Here is a 16,979-nt window from a genome sequence, read left to right as displayed (position 1 = left end):
GGTGGGAAGAAGAAATTGACCGGTCAGTTCTTTCCCCCTATCAAATACTGACCTGTCAGGTAGGGGAAGAAATTGACAAATTAGTCCTTTCCCCTATTAAGACGGTACTTGCTCTGTTAGGTGGGGGAAGAAATTGACAAGCCAGTCCTTTCCCTTCTAGCCTGTACTTGCTCTGTTATGTGGGCGAAGAAATTGACTGGTCAGTTCCTTCTCCCTAGCCAGTACTTGCTTGCTCTGTTAGGTGTCAGTTCTTTCCCCCCTAGCCAGTTCTTGCTCTGTTAGGTGGAGGAAGAAATTGACTGGTCAGTTCTCCCCCCCCCACCCCCAGCCAGTACTTGACCTGTCAGGTGGGGGAAGATATTAACCGGTCAGTTCTTTGCCCCTAGCCAGTACTTGACCTGTCGGTTGGGGTAATGAATTTCCCCATCCAACAAGTCAAATACTGGCTAGGGGGGAAAGAACTGACCGGTCAATTTCTTCCCCCACCTAACAGAGCATGTACTGGCTAGGGGGGAAATAACTGACTGGTCAATTTCTTCACCCCCTCAACTAACGGAGCAAGTACTGGCTAAGGCGAAGAACTGACTGGTCAATTTCATTTCCCCAACCGACAGGTCAAGTACTGGCAAGGGAGAAAGAACTGACCGGTCAATTTCTTCCCCTACCTGACAGGTCAAGTACTGGCTAGGGGGGAAAGAACTGACTGGTCAATTTTTTCTCCCTCCTTATAGGTCACGTACTGGCTGGGGGGAAAGAACTGACTGGTCAATTTCTTCCCCCCACCTAACAGAGCAAGTACTGGCTAGGGGGAAAGAACTGACTGGTCAATTTCATTTCCCAACCTGACAGGTCAAGTACTGGCTAAGGGGGAAAGAACTGAATGGTCAATTTCATTACCCCATCCGACAGATCAAGTACTCGCTAGGGGGGAAAGAACTGAGCTGTCAATTTCTTCTCCCCCCCCCCCCCCCGCAAACAGGTCAAGTACGAGCTAGGGGGAAAGAACTGACCAGTCAATTTCTTCCCCCACCTAACAGAGCAAGTACCGGCTTAGGAGGGGAAAGGACTAATTTGTCAATTTCTTCCCCTAACTGACAGTTCAAGTATATGATAGGGGGAAATAACTGATCAGTCAATTTCTTCTCCCCACCCGACAGATGAAGTACTGGCTAGGGGGGAAAGAACTGACTGGTCAATGTTTTCCCCACCTAACAGAGCAAGTACAGGCTAGGGGGAAAGAACTGTTTGGTCAAATTCATTTCCCCATCCGACAAGTCAAGTACTGGCTAGGGGGGGAAAGAACTGACTGGTCAATTTCTTCCCTCACCTAACAGAGCAAGTACTGGTTAGGGGGGAAATAACTGACTGGTCAATTTCTTCACCCCCCACCCCACCTAACGGAGCAAGTACTGGCTAAGGCGAAGAACTGACTGGTCAATTTGATTTCCCCACCCGACAGGTCAAGTACTGGCTAGGGAGAAAGAACTGACCGGTCAATTTCTTCCCCTACCTGACAGGTCAAGTACTGGCTAGGGGGGAAAGAACTGACTGGTCAATTTTTTCTCCCTCCTTATAGGTCACGTTCTGGCTGGGGGTGGGAAGAACTGACTGGTAAATTTCTTCCCCCCACCTAACAGAGCAAGTACTGGCTAGGGGGAAAGAACTGACTGGTCAATTTCATTTCCCCACCCTAAAGGTCAAGTACTGGCTAGGGGGAAAGAACTGACTTGTCAATTTTTTCTCCCTCCTTATAGGTCAAGTACTAGCTAGGGGGGAAAGAACTGACCAGTGAATTTCTTCGCCCACCTAACAGAACAAGTACTGGCTGGGGGGAAAGAACTGACCGGTTAATTTCTTCCGCCACCTGACAGGTCAAGTACTGGCTAGGGGGGAAAGAACTGACTGGTCAATTTTTTCTCCCTCCTTATAGGTCAAGTACCGGCTAGGGGGGAAAGAACTGACTGGTCAAATTCATTCCCACCCGACAGGTCAAGTACTGGCTAGGGTGGGAAAGAACTTACCGGTCAATTTATTCTCCCCACCCGACAGGTCAAGTACTGGCTAGAGGGGAAGGAACTGACTGGTCAATTTCTTCCCCCACCTTACCGGTCAAGTACTGGCTAGGTGGGAAAAGAACTGACCAGCAGTAATTTCCTTACCTTAGAAGAAATGGAAACAGGAAAAAGGCCATCAATTAAAAAAATATAACAGAAATTAAAATAAGTTCATTTAAAGTCATTTCTTTAATTTACGTAAAATATGAAAAAATTTCTTATTTTATATGAAATTTAAATGAAAACCGACTGTCGGAAATAAAAACCAGGCTAGTTAAGAATAACCAAGAATAACCAGTTCCAATTCACTAACAGGGGAAATAATTGACTAGCTAAGAAAAATGACGAGATGGGAAAGAATTGACAAGTTAGTTTTCCCCCCAATAAGAATGATCAAGAGTAACCAGTTGCAATTGGGGGTGGGGGAGGGGGGATTGACTAGGTTGGGGGGTTGGGGGGACTGGGGAAAAAACTGACCGTTACACCGGGCCGCCGCAGCAATAAATAGTTTCCTGCGTTCTTGACCAATACTATTTAGGTTACATTATATTAATTCAGTTCCTTCTTTAAATAAGCCTGCAGACCTCATTTTTCAGTACTTTAGCAGAGCATTTTAATGATATGATAACCATATATAACCAGTTAGTATAACGTATCTTCTTACCAAAAATAGAAAAAAATATTGAGATGTTATTTATATATATAGTAAACATAATCTGTTCGAAAAAACAACACCCTCTAAAAATGCTCCCATGAAAATGAATGTTAAACAATTACGCGTATGTAGACATTTTCTTCAATGAATTAAACTAATAAAATCTGTAAAAATAGCCTTTGGAAGCAAAGAATGCAACCAAGACTAATAATAGCAGACTCGATTTGATTTGAGTCTGTTCATGACAGGTAATGAAATGTGCAACACTTCTCACGCCCCCTAGCATCGGCTTAAACGGAACTCTATTACACATATGTTGAACGACTCCCTGATTCCAAAGGACCAGAAAATATAACAACACTGAATCCAAGTATGGAGATTCTTTTTATATTTGTTTCGTAGAACGGTGATGTATGCTCTAAATAGAATTACGTACCCTGTTAAATACATATTTTTAAAAGCTATTTTTCTTTATACAACATTGTTCCACCCGTGCATCAAAACCATACTTGGCCAGCATATGTAGATATCAATTATACACATTTTCTGTAACTCATGTGTTGATGCAAGGTTGGGCGGGGGTGGGCGGGGGGGGGGGTGCGGGGGGCGAGGACAGTACTTTTAAAAAAAATATAAAACTACAGGGTGTTCCCAAATGTAAACTAACCAATACTTTTTATATTCATTTTGAATAATTTGATAGTCACATATGTTTACATCTGTTTCTAACTTAAATAACATACAAATGTTTTCAAAGCGTGTAAATAGATAAGTTATGCATACATGTATGGTAGTGAGAAAAGCAAATACTGTGAAATCATTATTATTAGTTGGGTTGAATTTTCATTGAATTTGACTTATCCTGGTTGTTTTTTGCAGTAGATTGGCAAGTGTGTGCAGTACAATAATAGCAACACACCGGACAATCTTGCATGACTTCTTCGCGACGCGCATGCCACTAGCGATGAGGAAGTTATATGTTTTCAAGTTATTTTATTAGTTCTTTTTTTTATTTCTTTTTTATTTTTTTATATATTTTTCATTTCTTTATGTTTTGTATCTTTTTCTGTGCGTTTATATTTATTTCTTTTAGACACATACTAAATGTCACGTGCATTCATTTTGTGAAAACTGAACTGTTGATTGTTCCATGTTGCGGACTAGGCCTAAACACCACAACAAAGAGGCAATATGTGTACAGCAGTTAATCTGATCCTGACTATAGTCTATCCAACAGAAAAAAACGCTTGCTATTGATATGCCTGTAATGTATAGGTCAAGAACAGTAGCTTCTTGGTAGGGTCATATCAGTGACTGTTTCACATTCAGTGTGATGCCATGAAAGTGATGTGTAAAGTCGCTTTCCATGCAAATGGCATATACAAATACGGCTAGACTCGAAAACGAACTAAAAGGTCCAGCCGAGCTTCAGGTGGAAACGGCCTGCTTCTACTTTAGCCCTACAAAATCGTGTTGCCTACAACTTCAGCCCTGATTTGCACTACATTATCTTTAGTGGGGTTACAGTCAGACTCATGCTGCGTCCACTTTTTTCGATACAGCTTCCTTAGGCAAGCTCGTCAAAGAACTATAATTTCGGATACATTTTTAATACATGTTTTAGCCAAATATTGTCTGTTCCACCGCGAGAACCTTACGCCTTGATAACAAGACTGTCTTTTCTTAGTATTAAAGTTATACAGCACACACATATCTGCCATCAACCCGCCCGCTTAGCTCGATAGGGAGAGTACAGATCTACGGGGTCGTGAGTTCGAGCCCTGGGCGAGGCAAATGTTCTCCGTAACAATTTGATAAAAGACATTGTGTCTGAAATCATTCGTCCTCCACCTCTGATTCTTGTGGGAAAGTTGGCAGTTACTTGCGGAGAACAGGTTTGTACTGGTACAGAATCAAGAAACACTGGTTATGTTAATTCCCCGCCATTACATAATTGAAATACTGTTGAAAAAAAAACAACAAACAAACAAAAATATCTGCCATCACTTATAACAGAGCTATACAGAAATGTACATGTACTTGAATAACCAAGTGCCCAATGTAATAAAACTGACCGGTCACTTATACATGTATATCTGTAGCATTCCTATTTACACATGTAATGCATCAATAACTTTACATTATGAACAGTGTACAGATAAAAAAATTAAAGTAAGTTTAAATCAAGTGCAGGTTGTTTGCAAAAATGTCGTTCTTTCCTTCAGTAAACAGATTTGTCACTTTTTTCAATTGGAATTCATATATTTGAAACTTCCGTAAAGTGATGACATCATATTTTACCGGAAACTAAACATTTTATTTAAAAAAAATATATACTCTGGCCTAGATTAAATAAAGCAAACATCTTGATAAGAACGGATACAAACCAGTTTCTGATAAAATATGTTTATTAAGACATTTGTTTATATGTGATTCGAAACGATTTGGATATTGTTTAAATACTTAATGAGAATTTTGCATTCAAAATGTAGGCTAGAAACATATGATAGTGTCCGAAGTCCTTTGTTAAACAGCAGCAATTTTATTATATTTCATATAATTTAATGTTTTAACTGCTACAATCTCAGTTTCGTTTATCTCTGTCCCTTCAATTACAATTTTTATCTAGGTTTGAAATAAATGACCCTCAAAAGGCCTCCCATTTGTTGACATATTTTTACAGGTCGAGTTGCTCTGGTAAGAACGACGATAAGTGAAAGAATATATACATGAATTATTTTGCAACGAGTTCAAAAGAAGGTTAATATCAGTGGTCTGTATTTCAAGACTTGGAAACGATTTACCCAGTCATAACCATTTAAACGTATGTCCTGGGTGAAGAACATATGCGTGTATCACTGTCACCAGAGTTTATCATTAGATGCAGAATTGACGCATTGTTTCATAGATAGTAAATAGATCAAAATGGGTCATTGTCATAGCAAAACATCGTTGATGTACTTTTTTTGTTAAGGAAATATACAATTTATTCATTCAAACAGACATAATTTGAAAAAGCAGTAAATCTCTTTTCTAAGGAAGAAGAGGGCCAGAAATCCTTTGCATAAAACATGCATGATTGGCCGTGAGGCTGAATCAGCTGGTCAGCTATTTATAAAAAGAAGCCATTAAGAGTGCTTAAGTAACGTTAATTATCGTGTATTTTATTCGTCTTCTTTGTTTTTATGCGCACAACTGTGTTGTTTGTGCCGTGTGGCGGCCGTAAAAAGTCTCCCCGTACATTCAATCAATGTTGTTATATTTTCATCCTTCAGGGATTGTTATTCGTTCTAAACTCTCAGCCTCTGTCAAGATGAGCAGTATTTTATACCGCGTTGAAGGTTCTGTGTTCACTGACATTCGGGTCCATGCTAGTTATCCCGTCCTATTGTATTCTGTGACCTCCAGCGCTGTTTTACTAGGTTATGTTTAACTGTCGCTTAACAATTTCACTTAACGAATTGAAACTGATGACTGTTCTACCCGAACGCCACTTTTCACAGAATGGTATTACATTACTGTGTGTTTGTGGTGTGCACGTCTGCGTGCTGTAGGTTTCGTTTTGGGGAGGCTGCGATTTTGGTACGCGGCATTCCCTGTTTGATATTTGTCTTTGTTTTTTTTGCGTTTGTTTCAGATAAACGAAAACATGCACCATGAAGATAATGGTTTAGATTTGTAAACTGTTGGAACCTGTGCGCATATTTCTTATTCAGCAAGGAATGCTTGATGGCGACCAATAGTACGGAAAGGTAAATGTCAATATTTTATATACAATATTTCTGTATGGAAAAGAAACTATGTCTGTTAGTAAGCCAAAGAAAGGATACCTCTGCATAGCTGAAGGGTCTGAATGAAGCATGGTCATGCACTGAAATATCAAGAAATAGAAGTTGAATGACAATAACATATATATCACCAGATTTATTCAATAAAAGGTATAATGATTATTTTTCATGGCTGGCATGAATTTTTTAACTTCATTTGTACCTTGATCAGCTGATCCATGTGTTGCAGACCTACAGATTAAACTTGTTTAATTGAAGAAATGAAGCGACATGAGTAGTTTTAAAATAAATACATTCCGTTTTGTCAAGATTTCATAGAGAAAATGTCTTTATACTCATAGTTTTTTATACTGTACGTATTACAGATGAAGATGTAAATTGATCCAAGGAAATAATAGGAGCATGAAAGCTATAATTACCAAGAAGAAGACTTACTTTACCATATGTATACATATTTCTATAAAGATACTTGTCAGTGTTTTGAAAATAAATGTGGCATCTATCATTTATTAAACAAACTATAATAATTCATTTTAAATTTATGTATTTCTCAAAATTGCTTTTAATATACCGTGTCAGCAATTGAATTTTAAAAAGTAAATACAGATTATTGTGAAAGTAAGGTTTATGTACATGTATTTATAAACTTGCATTTTGGTCTTTTATTTCAGTTGATAAGGTGAATAAAAGCCCACAATGCACCCTTATGGAGCTATGGCTAGACCTTGAACAGTAAACTTTAAAAAGGTACAGGATAATTTATAATCATTACCATCAATGTCGGGGTCTTTAGCTATTTTAGGGGTGTTATGCCCCTTTTTAAAATATAACAATTATATTTGTACCTCTAATGTACTCCTCTCCTCCAGCAGTTTTCATAAAGTGTAACAATGGAAATGTAAGTCGATATAAAATTATCAACATGAAGTAGGCATGTACATATTGCAAGACTTCCATTTCAGGCTACTTTTTCTTGCGTTATTCCCTTTACTTTAAAATATCACAAATAAACTTGTACGTTTCAAACAATTCAAACGAAAGTTAATATACATCATCAGCATAGCATAAAGTGATTATGTGCATAGTGTTAGTTGAAAATGAAGAAGTATGAAGACACGTAGACAAATATATATCATCTGTTAAAATTCATAGGTCTTAGTCTTTGTTACTTGTGTGGGGTACTGTTTTACCACTTAAGGTATTGGACCCCTAATAGTAATGTTTAAAAAATGGCATTTGCTTGGTATCATATTGCTTGTATTTTAAACTTTGTGGTTTTAATGAACAAACGAATCTGTAAAATTTATATTAGTGTAAAATGACTTAAATTTCTCCTTTCAGATGCTCATCCAAAGGGTCACAAATATTTGAAGCACTGATCAGCAAAAGCTGAACTGTTTGATGGATCATACAGAATGTACAATCAGAGAAAATACATATCAAGGATAAGGGAGAAAGAATATGCATCATGCATGAAGAACCTGTATATGCATTATGCTTATTATACATTGCAGTCTCACAATCGTTAATGGCATAATGCATATGAAAGTTAAGAAAGATGTACTCTTCTGGAAAATATGTGTCCAGTAAATACTGCAATAACAAAATATTTATTTTTCAATTTTCTTAGTTTAAGCATAATTCTTCATAAAAATTTAACAAGACAACATGGGAAATACAAAATATGCAATTATATTTCCAGACACAAATTGGGAGAATCAGAGAAGAAATATCAAAAATTAGGAAAAGGAATTATTTGTCAATACATGAAGAACCTGCTTTAAATTAATTTGCAAACTACTTAGAATTATCACAATTGTTAATGACATAATGCATATGGAAGTTTAGAAGCGTGCATTTTGATTAATTATCTGCTGGCACAATAAAATATTTTTCTTGTCAATTCTCTGAGCATCTACATACAAATTATAACTTAATAATCTAGTCTTGTTGAAAACCTATTTTAGAGAATGTGATCAGTCTTTGTTGTGCCAGACATAAAGTTGTATATAGACTAAGAAATACAAGAATCGTATATTAGAAAGTTTGTAACACTCTGTATCTGAGTAACTTCTTCCATATTTACGTTTATACAGTATAAGTCTTTCGTACTTGTTTTACAGAAACATTTTAATGATGTGTTCATAAAATGTGTTATTGCTTTTATCATGTACTTTTGATGCGAAGGTCAAGGTCACAATAAGAAGTCAAAAATTAAACGTTTTCTGTCTGTAACATTTTATGAATGTATTGCAGCTCACATAACGTGGCACAAATATTCATCAGAACAAGATGAAATGTAAAATGTATGACTCGGACTTCTAGCTCAAAGAAAAGTGTTATGTACAGAAGCTCCCTTTAAACTAGATTAGTGAAACCAGCTTACTAGGTTATGAAAACATTTGAAATTGGATGGTGTTGATATATAAAAATCTCCTTTTATGTCCCCGGTGCCGAAGAACTTAACCCATACATTTGCCATCAAATTGATATAAAACTCTGTTTACATTATCAACATGGACGGGAAATGGGCATTGTATCGGAACTGTTATTTCAAATTATATTTTCTGGAGTTTTTGTCCTTTTGGACCTCAGAATTATTCACCACATCGTGAACTCAAGTCCTACAATTTCCATCCAACTGAATTGACTTGGTATACATCAACAACATGAAGTGGACAAGTGCATGTTCTTCGGAATTTTATGATCGATTATTTTTTCAGGAGTTATGGACCTTCTTTAACGACTATGACAATTACATTGTAGTTTCCTACATGTCTCTATATTTCAAATAAAATAGAGAAAAGTGGAAATTTCACAGGTCGCTCAACACGACAGAAACGAAAAGGTTGCAGGCTCGGTTTGATTGAGCCTGTTCATGGACGGTAGTGGAAATGCGTCCACGCCCTCTAGTCCCCGGTTTAAGCAGAAGTCAACATTTACACATGCTAAAAGTACAAAAAGCAATTTAGAGACATCCGCAGATGTATTAAAACGGCGGTGAACATGGAACCTTCAATGATACACGTGTTGAGGCGTGTAATTCCATGAAGAGCGGCGTTTGGTCCCCAGATAAAATAATGGGTTTGCCCCAAACGAGAAAACAATGGGCAGAACTAAACGAACTGGATTTTAGGAAGGGGATCTGAGGTTATGGAGCCTCCGTATCACAGGAACTGTCAAAAGACAAAATTAAATTATGACTGGAGTACCGCCTCCCGTACCTCATACTTCAGACAAAAATGCGCCAGAAGTCACCATTTCATACCTATATTTCAAAATTTTCCAGTAGGGGAACCCTGACCTCCTAAAATGAGTGGAGTAATCCCTCCTGTACCTCTAAGTTTTTCCTAAAAATGCACCACAAGCCACTATTTCATATCGATATTTCAAAACTTTCCAGGGGAAACACCCTCCTTAAATGATGGGAATACCCCCTCCCGTATCTTTAAACTGTTACTTAAAAATGCAGGAGAGGCCACCCTCCGCTAACATGAACGTAGGGAACCCCTCCTGTACTAACTCACGCTCGGAGCTATGTGTCTCGCTGGTGCCTCCACCCATCAACTATTTCTGGAGCCGGGCATGTCCTTTAATTTTTATGGCCTTTTAGGTCGCTGTCGAGTGCCCAAATTGCTTCATTTAACCACGCGTATCCGTAACGCTATTTACGATGTAGAATATATTTCATGTGAAGAAGCTGTCCAACTGACTCTAGGAAATCGTAAGGTGTACTAAATTGTGCGCAATATGTGCAGAAAGGCACTTCATCATATAACTTGGTCGAGGAGTCTAGCCAAGTTGTACAACATTTAAGTTTATCAACGACTTCAGCAGATATAAAATGTACCATTTGCTGTTGGTCTGTAGTCAAGCTTAAGTTGAAGGCATGCTAACACCCCTAAATGAAGGCCGTTATTGGAATGATAACATTCATTTGATGTAATAGAGCTCCATCAGGTTTGAATTGTTGAAATGGCTGCGATATTTATTTTGTGCAGTAATTATCAGTTCTGCCTCACTGAAGGTTGCCAATGACTAGCCTGGTAGTCAAAAGACGTTATATTCTTGGAAGTAAGAAATTTTTACGAAGTTTTGAACGATAACGCTTTTATTAAACTAATTAGACCGTTTGAAAAAAGTAAGATATTTCAATGAAGCACATGATTTAGATTTCATTTGAGGTAGTAGAATACTTTGCAAAAAAAGCTGTTAAATATTCTTGAAATACTTTTTGACTGTATCATTGGAATAGTGCTATTGGCTCTATCTATAACATCTGTCGAGAATGATCTTCGAGACAAAGAACTCTCCCTTAAAGTAAACGGTAGTAAGAACTATCTTTTATAATATTTGGCGGGAATTGGACACAATTTATTCTGCAATGTTATATTTAACAACTAAAATGTATTCCGTCATGTCAACGAAGGACGGTGAAAACAAATCGTTTGAAGAATTCTAAAGTATATTTTTAAACGTAAATTGTCAGCCTTTAAAAAAATCAGTGGTGTAATTTAAAGGGTGGCAGGAACTAGATAATGTCCTGTCAGTATATTAGTACATTTTAAATGGACTACGCATGCACTTTAAAAAAACATGACCAATTTTGTTATCAAACTCGTCATCGTACGACTTATAAAAGAGTCGTAGTCGTAGTCGTAGTTTGAGTATCTGTTCGTATACTTCATTAGAAGGCAAATCCATAGGTATATACATGTACTTTTTTATGTGTTTTGTTTAGCAACAAAACTACAAATCTAATTCATTTAGACCCACTCTTTTCCCGATAGAATGAACCTTAACCACCCGCCGTTATACAACTAAACAGAGGCATTTAACAGTCTTCATCTTTCTCGGCTTTTTTTATTTATATGTCAATGAATGATCATGAATTGTGCTATAAGTATCTTGATTAATCCTTAAAATGCTTTCATTCGTTCGATCGTAAATTGTCATGATCAGTCCTTAAAGCATCAAATTGTCATTAATTTGTCACGATTCGGATTTAAATAGTTATGATTCAACCTATAAATGTCTTTAAATGTCATGATTTGTTTAAATGAAAGTATTTGCCCGTGATGTCCTTCATTTTTCATCCTTTAATAATTATGAATTTTCCCATATTGGTCATGTGTAATGCTTTAGTTGTCATGATTGGTCATTGTATAGTCATGATTAAAAAATAAGCACGGTTAGACGACGAAATTCCATACCTTGTCATTATTTCTTTCAATGGTATGACAAAAGCCTTCGTTATCTTCCTTTTGACGCTCTATTGTTTTATCAAGATGTCCATTGTTAGTTCTTAGTTTGTCGTTCTCTTGTTCTTTATCCAATAAGTTACTTTCTATGATTTCTATTTTGTTATCTATAGATTTGAGAAGCTCAGTTTCCAATTGCTGGATCATGTCTTTGATCAGAGTTCTTAAAAATCCATCATCTTTCGTCATTACATTCGGAAGTTTCTAATTACTTTGATTAAGTTCTATTTGTATATTGGATATATTTACACCATCATCATCTACCTTTGTGTTCTTTTCGTTCACACCTGGAATAGAAGGGGCATCTTTTTCAAGAAGAGTCCATAAATATGTCATAGTTATCTCCCTGGCATCCATTCTAGGCAGATAATGCTCTGAATAGCAATTTAAGTAAATAATACCAATCTTGATTATTCGGGATATCAACCGCGACCGGGAAACCAGATCACAAACTTTTTGTTTCAACCTGCAAACCACTGTGTAATTTGTATTTGTCGCGAATCGTTCTTAACGTTTAGTTCCAGGTTTTGAAAAAAATTCAAACATCACCAAATCATAGAAAGTAAGGGTTGTTTTACGTGAAAGTTGAACATGTAAATGATTCAACAAAACGATTGTCAATATGCTCATATATCTATCTAATTCCGGAAAGGGACTGCAAGAAGGGGTCAAATTTATGGACAGTTCAACGTCTTTAAAAACAAACCATGTTTAAAAAACTGTTACAGTTGTTCGTTTTGATGCATTTGCAATGATTTCAAAGTACTTAAACTTCGCAAAACTAGGTTAAACATCGTTTTAAACGATTGTTTACTTTAATTTCGATACAAATGGCATTCTTTTTAAAGGGGACAACTTTGTGAGAATATTTTAACTATCCAACGCCGCAGGACAGTGCAGAAACATGCATTGGACATGAAGATTGTTTGTAAAGATGTTGTTCGTTTACCAACAATGTCTGTGGTTTTGTGATATACATCTAAACCTTAAATCAGGAATTTGTATTTTAATAGTCACGATGTATCCTTAAGCTTTCGGTTTATCGTTGTAATGTTCTTCCTTCGGTTTTCGTGGATCAGCCTGAAGATGTCAAGATTCACCATTTAGGTGTAATGATTCGCTCTTTACTTGTCATAAACCATTTTTTAATTATAGTATATTGCATCTCAAATGTCAAAGTCGGTCCTTAACATAAAGTGATTCATCAATGATATCCACTTATCCTTTCAAACCGTTAAATGAATATTCGGCCTTGTTTAGTTTATTTCTTTATTTAAGCCTATACAAAGAACAATAACAATGTACAGCTTTAAAGATACAAAATAATTCAAATACAAGTGGTTCTTTTACAACACTACTATTTTGTAACATATTTAGTCGCTACAAAGAGACATTAAATTATTTTTCAGTATTTTAGTATTTGGAAAAAGGTCATTTGAATGTTCGACCTGAAGTGTGTACATGAAATGAAGTAAAAATGTTTGCACTTACACATAACCATCTTCCGAAAGTGAAGCCAAGAGAAATTTACTGGTTCAAATTGGTCAGAAAATAAGTGTGGTTCAAATTGGTCATAGATTTAGTGTGGTTCAAACGGAATATAGATTAAGTATGGTTTAAATCAGTCATAGATTCAGAGAGGTTCGAACTGGTCAGAAAATGAGTGTAGTTTAAACTGGTCATAAATTTAGTGTGGTTCGGATTGGTCAGAAAATGATCGTTGTTCAAATTGGTCATATATTTAGTAAGGTTCAAATTGGTCAGAAAATGAGTGTGTTCAAATTGGTCATAGATTTAGTGTGGTTTAAATTGTTTTAAAAAAGGAGTGTTGTTAAAATTCGTCATAAATTTAGTGTGGTTTCAAATTGTTTACACAACGAGTGTAGTTCAAATTTGTCACAGCCTCAGTGTCGTTCAAATTGGTCACAGATGTAGTGTGTTTCAAATTGCCAACAAATTTAAGGTGTTTCAACTTGGTCACATACGTAGTGTGACATAAAATAAGAAACTTATATGATGTTGTTCAAATTTGTCACAGACGTAGTAAGTTTCAAACTAGTCGAATGAGTAGTATGGTTCAATTTGGTCACATAATAAGTGTGGTTCAAACTCGTCACAGATGTAGTGTGGTTCAAACTGGCCACAAATGTAGTATGGTTCAAACTGATCACAGATGTAGTGTTTGTTGACAACTAAATACTATATCTTATGCTTCTATATACTGCTTTATTGTTCTTCCAATAAAATAGTTTAATATCACGTCCCGGTTACGCTAAATCGAAGGCTAAAAATGACAAATGTATCATACTTGCTTTACCATCTTTTCTGTTTGAGAGTTTTTGTATTCGAAGTCAGTATCTTTCTCTTATTCAGTATGAGTAGAAAAAATCTATATTTGTCATCTCCTTCCGTGCAAGACCTCACTTCAGTTGTCCATTGTTATTCATACTTAGACGAAGATTACAAGACCGAATCGAACACCCTAACTTTGTTGAAATCACTAATTATATAGGTACAATTAAATATCTGCTCTATAAGGCAAGAGTAGTATCGGACTTTGCGGGCACCTACATGTCGAAAACTTTACTTAAGTAACTTTACAAAGTAATATAAGATATACTCTTTCTCTGCTAGGCAAGTAAGCGTTATATACCGCATTATAGGTCAAGGAACGGCTAGAACCTGGTTTACATAGCATATTACGCTAATTTGTTAGGTACTTATCTTAGCCGTTTTAAACGCATGGTATCAGTAAGTATAAAAATATGAGGTATCATTTTAATCGTAGATTAACTTTACTTTAGTTTATGCAAGAAATTACATTACAAGACCTGCAAATGTGGTACCTGCCTTGCAGGTGTCCATGGCATATGTTTATGTCCGTTAATTACACAACAAACGAAAGTAAGGCTACAGCAAAGAGTCGAACACAATAGATTTCAGTAAAACTATCTGTACCAGAGTGGTTGACCATCTCGTACATTTCTGAGTCTTCAATACATATTCGTGCACATACGTCTTCGTACAAATTACTCCATATGAGTGCAAATTCACCGTCAGATAGGTGGCGTTTCGTAATTCTGTTAAAAAGCATTCTCTTGTACGAACTTAGAATAACTTCATGCGGATTCAGTTGGACTTGTTTACAGAAGTAAAGTTTTGTGATGTAATATTTGTTCTCTGCATATCGACCTCTAATGTATACCATTCTACTTATTGTTTTTGAATTATTTCCAAAGAAGAACTTACTATCTGCATCACGTTCTACAAATTCTAAGGCTGAGTACGACAAATGTGAAATGTGTGACTTGAAAACTATTGATGAATTTCCATGTTGCATGGACCAGTCTCGAGCGGCCATCTTCTTAACAGTTTGCACGAGATGTTTCGGCTGTACTGATGCTGATAATTTTCTCTTAAGTATGAATTGGAAAGATGCACATTTGTAACCTTTGTTCCATACGTCGTAATGAGTAAATATTGCAAAAATAAACCAGTTCTTAGGCCACGGCGATATGATAGGAGGCAAGTACTCGTTCTTGGAACCTGGTTGTATCTTAAAAACATCTGTTACATTGATGGCCGTGTCCGTTGTGAGGTTGATGCATACTGTGTAGTCTTGGTCATACCAAAGTTTGTGCGGATATGTACACTCGCCGGATCGAGCACGTTGCTGACCTGAAGGACAATGGACTGGTCTACAATTTTCCTTCTAAAATAGAAATAAATACTTCTCACAATATATAGATCTCTTTTTAAAGTTCTCCATTTTTTCCTGATCAGCATATAAGATATATATAAAGGAACTAAATCCTGTTCCTTACATATTCTATAAAATCCTGTTCTTTATGCATTCTGTACAGAGGCTATTACATATTGAACAAATTAATCGAGTTGAACAAAATTAATTTTAGTCAACGGTCTTTTTATAAATTCAATATAAAGAGCCACGGATGATATATTCTTTATACCACATGTTAGCTTTTCCTGCTAAACTGTCAAAATTCTTCTTTCTTTACCTATTATAAATCAAGTCGATTCGATAATCTGTATTTAAAAGGGCGTCAATGTCAAAGCTTCATTACACATAGTCTAGTCTAGTTGTAATACCAAGTTTATGCAGTGGCGTTATTTTTATGCGACGTCTTTATCATGTAAAAAATATATGCAAAAATCTTTAGGGACTTAGCAAGTAATTATTTACCATCCATTTGACATTAGAACGAGACATATTCAGTTATATGTTATAGTTAAAATATTGTTTTACAGACAAACATGTATTAGATGGCCAACAAAGTTGCCGTCGAGACATGTGCGATTATTGTTTATATAAACCGATTTGCTGGTAGGTCCTTCCCTAAAGCGTATTCAATGGTAGAAATTTGATAACATTGGTTGGAAAATTATATATACAACTTTGTAAAAGTTATTCTCATATATTGATAACGTAATACATAAGCATAGATAGTGATTGCTTCCTTTTTTATGTTATCATTGCTACAATTATTGTTGAATTGCAGTTTATAATACGATTTGGGTTATTTCTGGCTGATTTGGGTTCATTATGTCGATAGCTGGATCCAAGCATCACACATTATGTCATTTACAATAGTTAAAGTGAACCAGATATTTGTTACAGCAAGTACTCGTTATAAAATAATATGTATATATTTGGACCAATCAGAAACAAGTTCTATAGCACCAATCACGTCTGGTAAGGTATAAATAGGTAGATGGATGACAGAGAGATCATTCTATATCCAGCGATAGAAGAAGACACATCGAGGATTCTACTATTAATTTAACCCAGTACCTTGATAAGGAAGTTATTGCAACTACCCTATCAGGGCGGATAAATTATTAAAAAGACTAAAGAAGAGCTGCAGAATTTCAAGAAAGTTCCGAGCTATAGGGCCATTGCATAGGAGTTTTACCTTAATGGTAGCTGAATGCTATAGATGGTAGCAAATATAGGCTAAGCATCGGAATGCTGAGACAGAGACTCAGAGTTTGCTAATCTACTGAGACAGTAGGAGAGTTCAAGCTTATAGACGGTCCAGCGTTATTGGCGAAGTACAGCCAATGCATTGGGGATATACCTAAATGGTAGTTGAATGCTACATGTGATAGCATATAGGCGCTGAGCATCCAGGAATAGGGCAATCATATAGAGATGCAACTTCAATTAAGAGGACAGAGGCCGAGCATCTATGCCCGAGGA

Source organism: Mercenaria mercenaria, chromosome 12 (genome assembly GCF_021730395.1).
Source record: "Mercenaria mercenaria strain notata chromosome 12, MADL_Memer_1, whole genome shotgun sequence".
Classification (NCBI taxonomy): domain Eukaryota; kingdom Metazoa; phylum Mollusca; class Bivalvia; order Venerida; family Veneridae; genus Mercenaria; species Mercenaria mercenaria.
Note: the sequence above shows the minus strand (reverse complement) of the source record.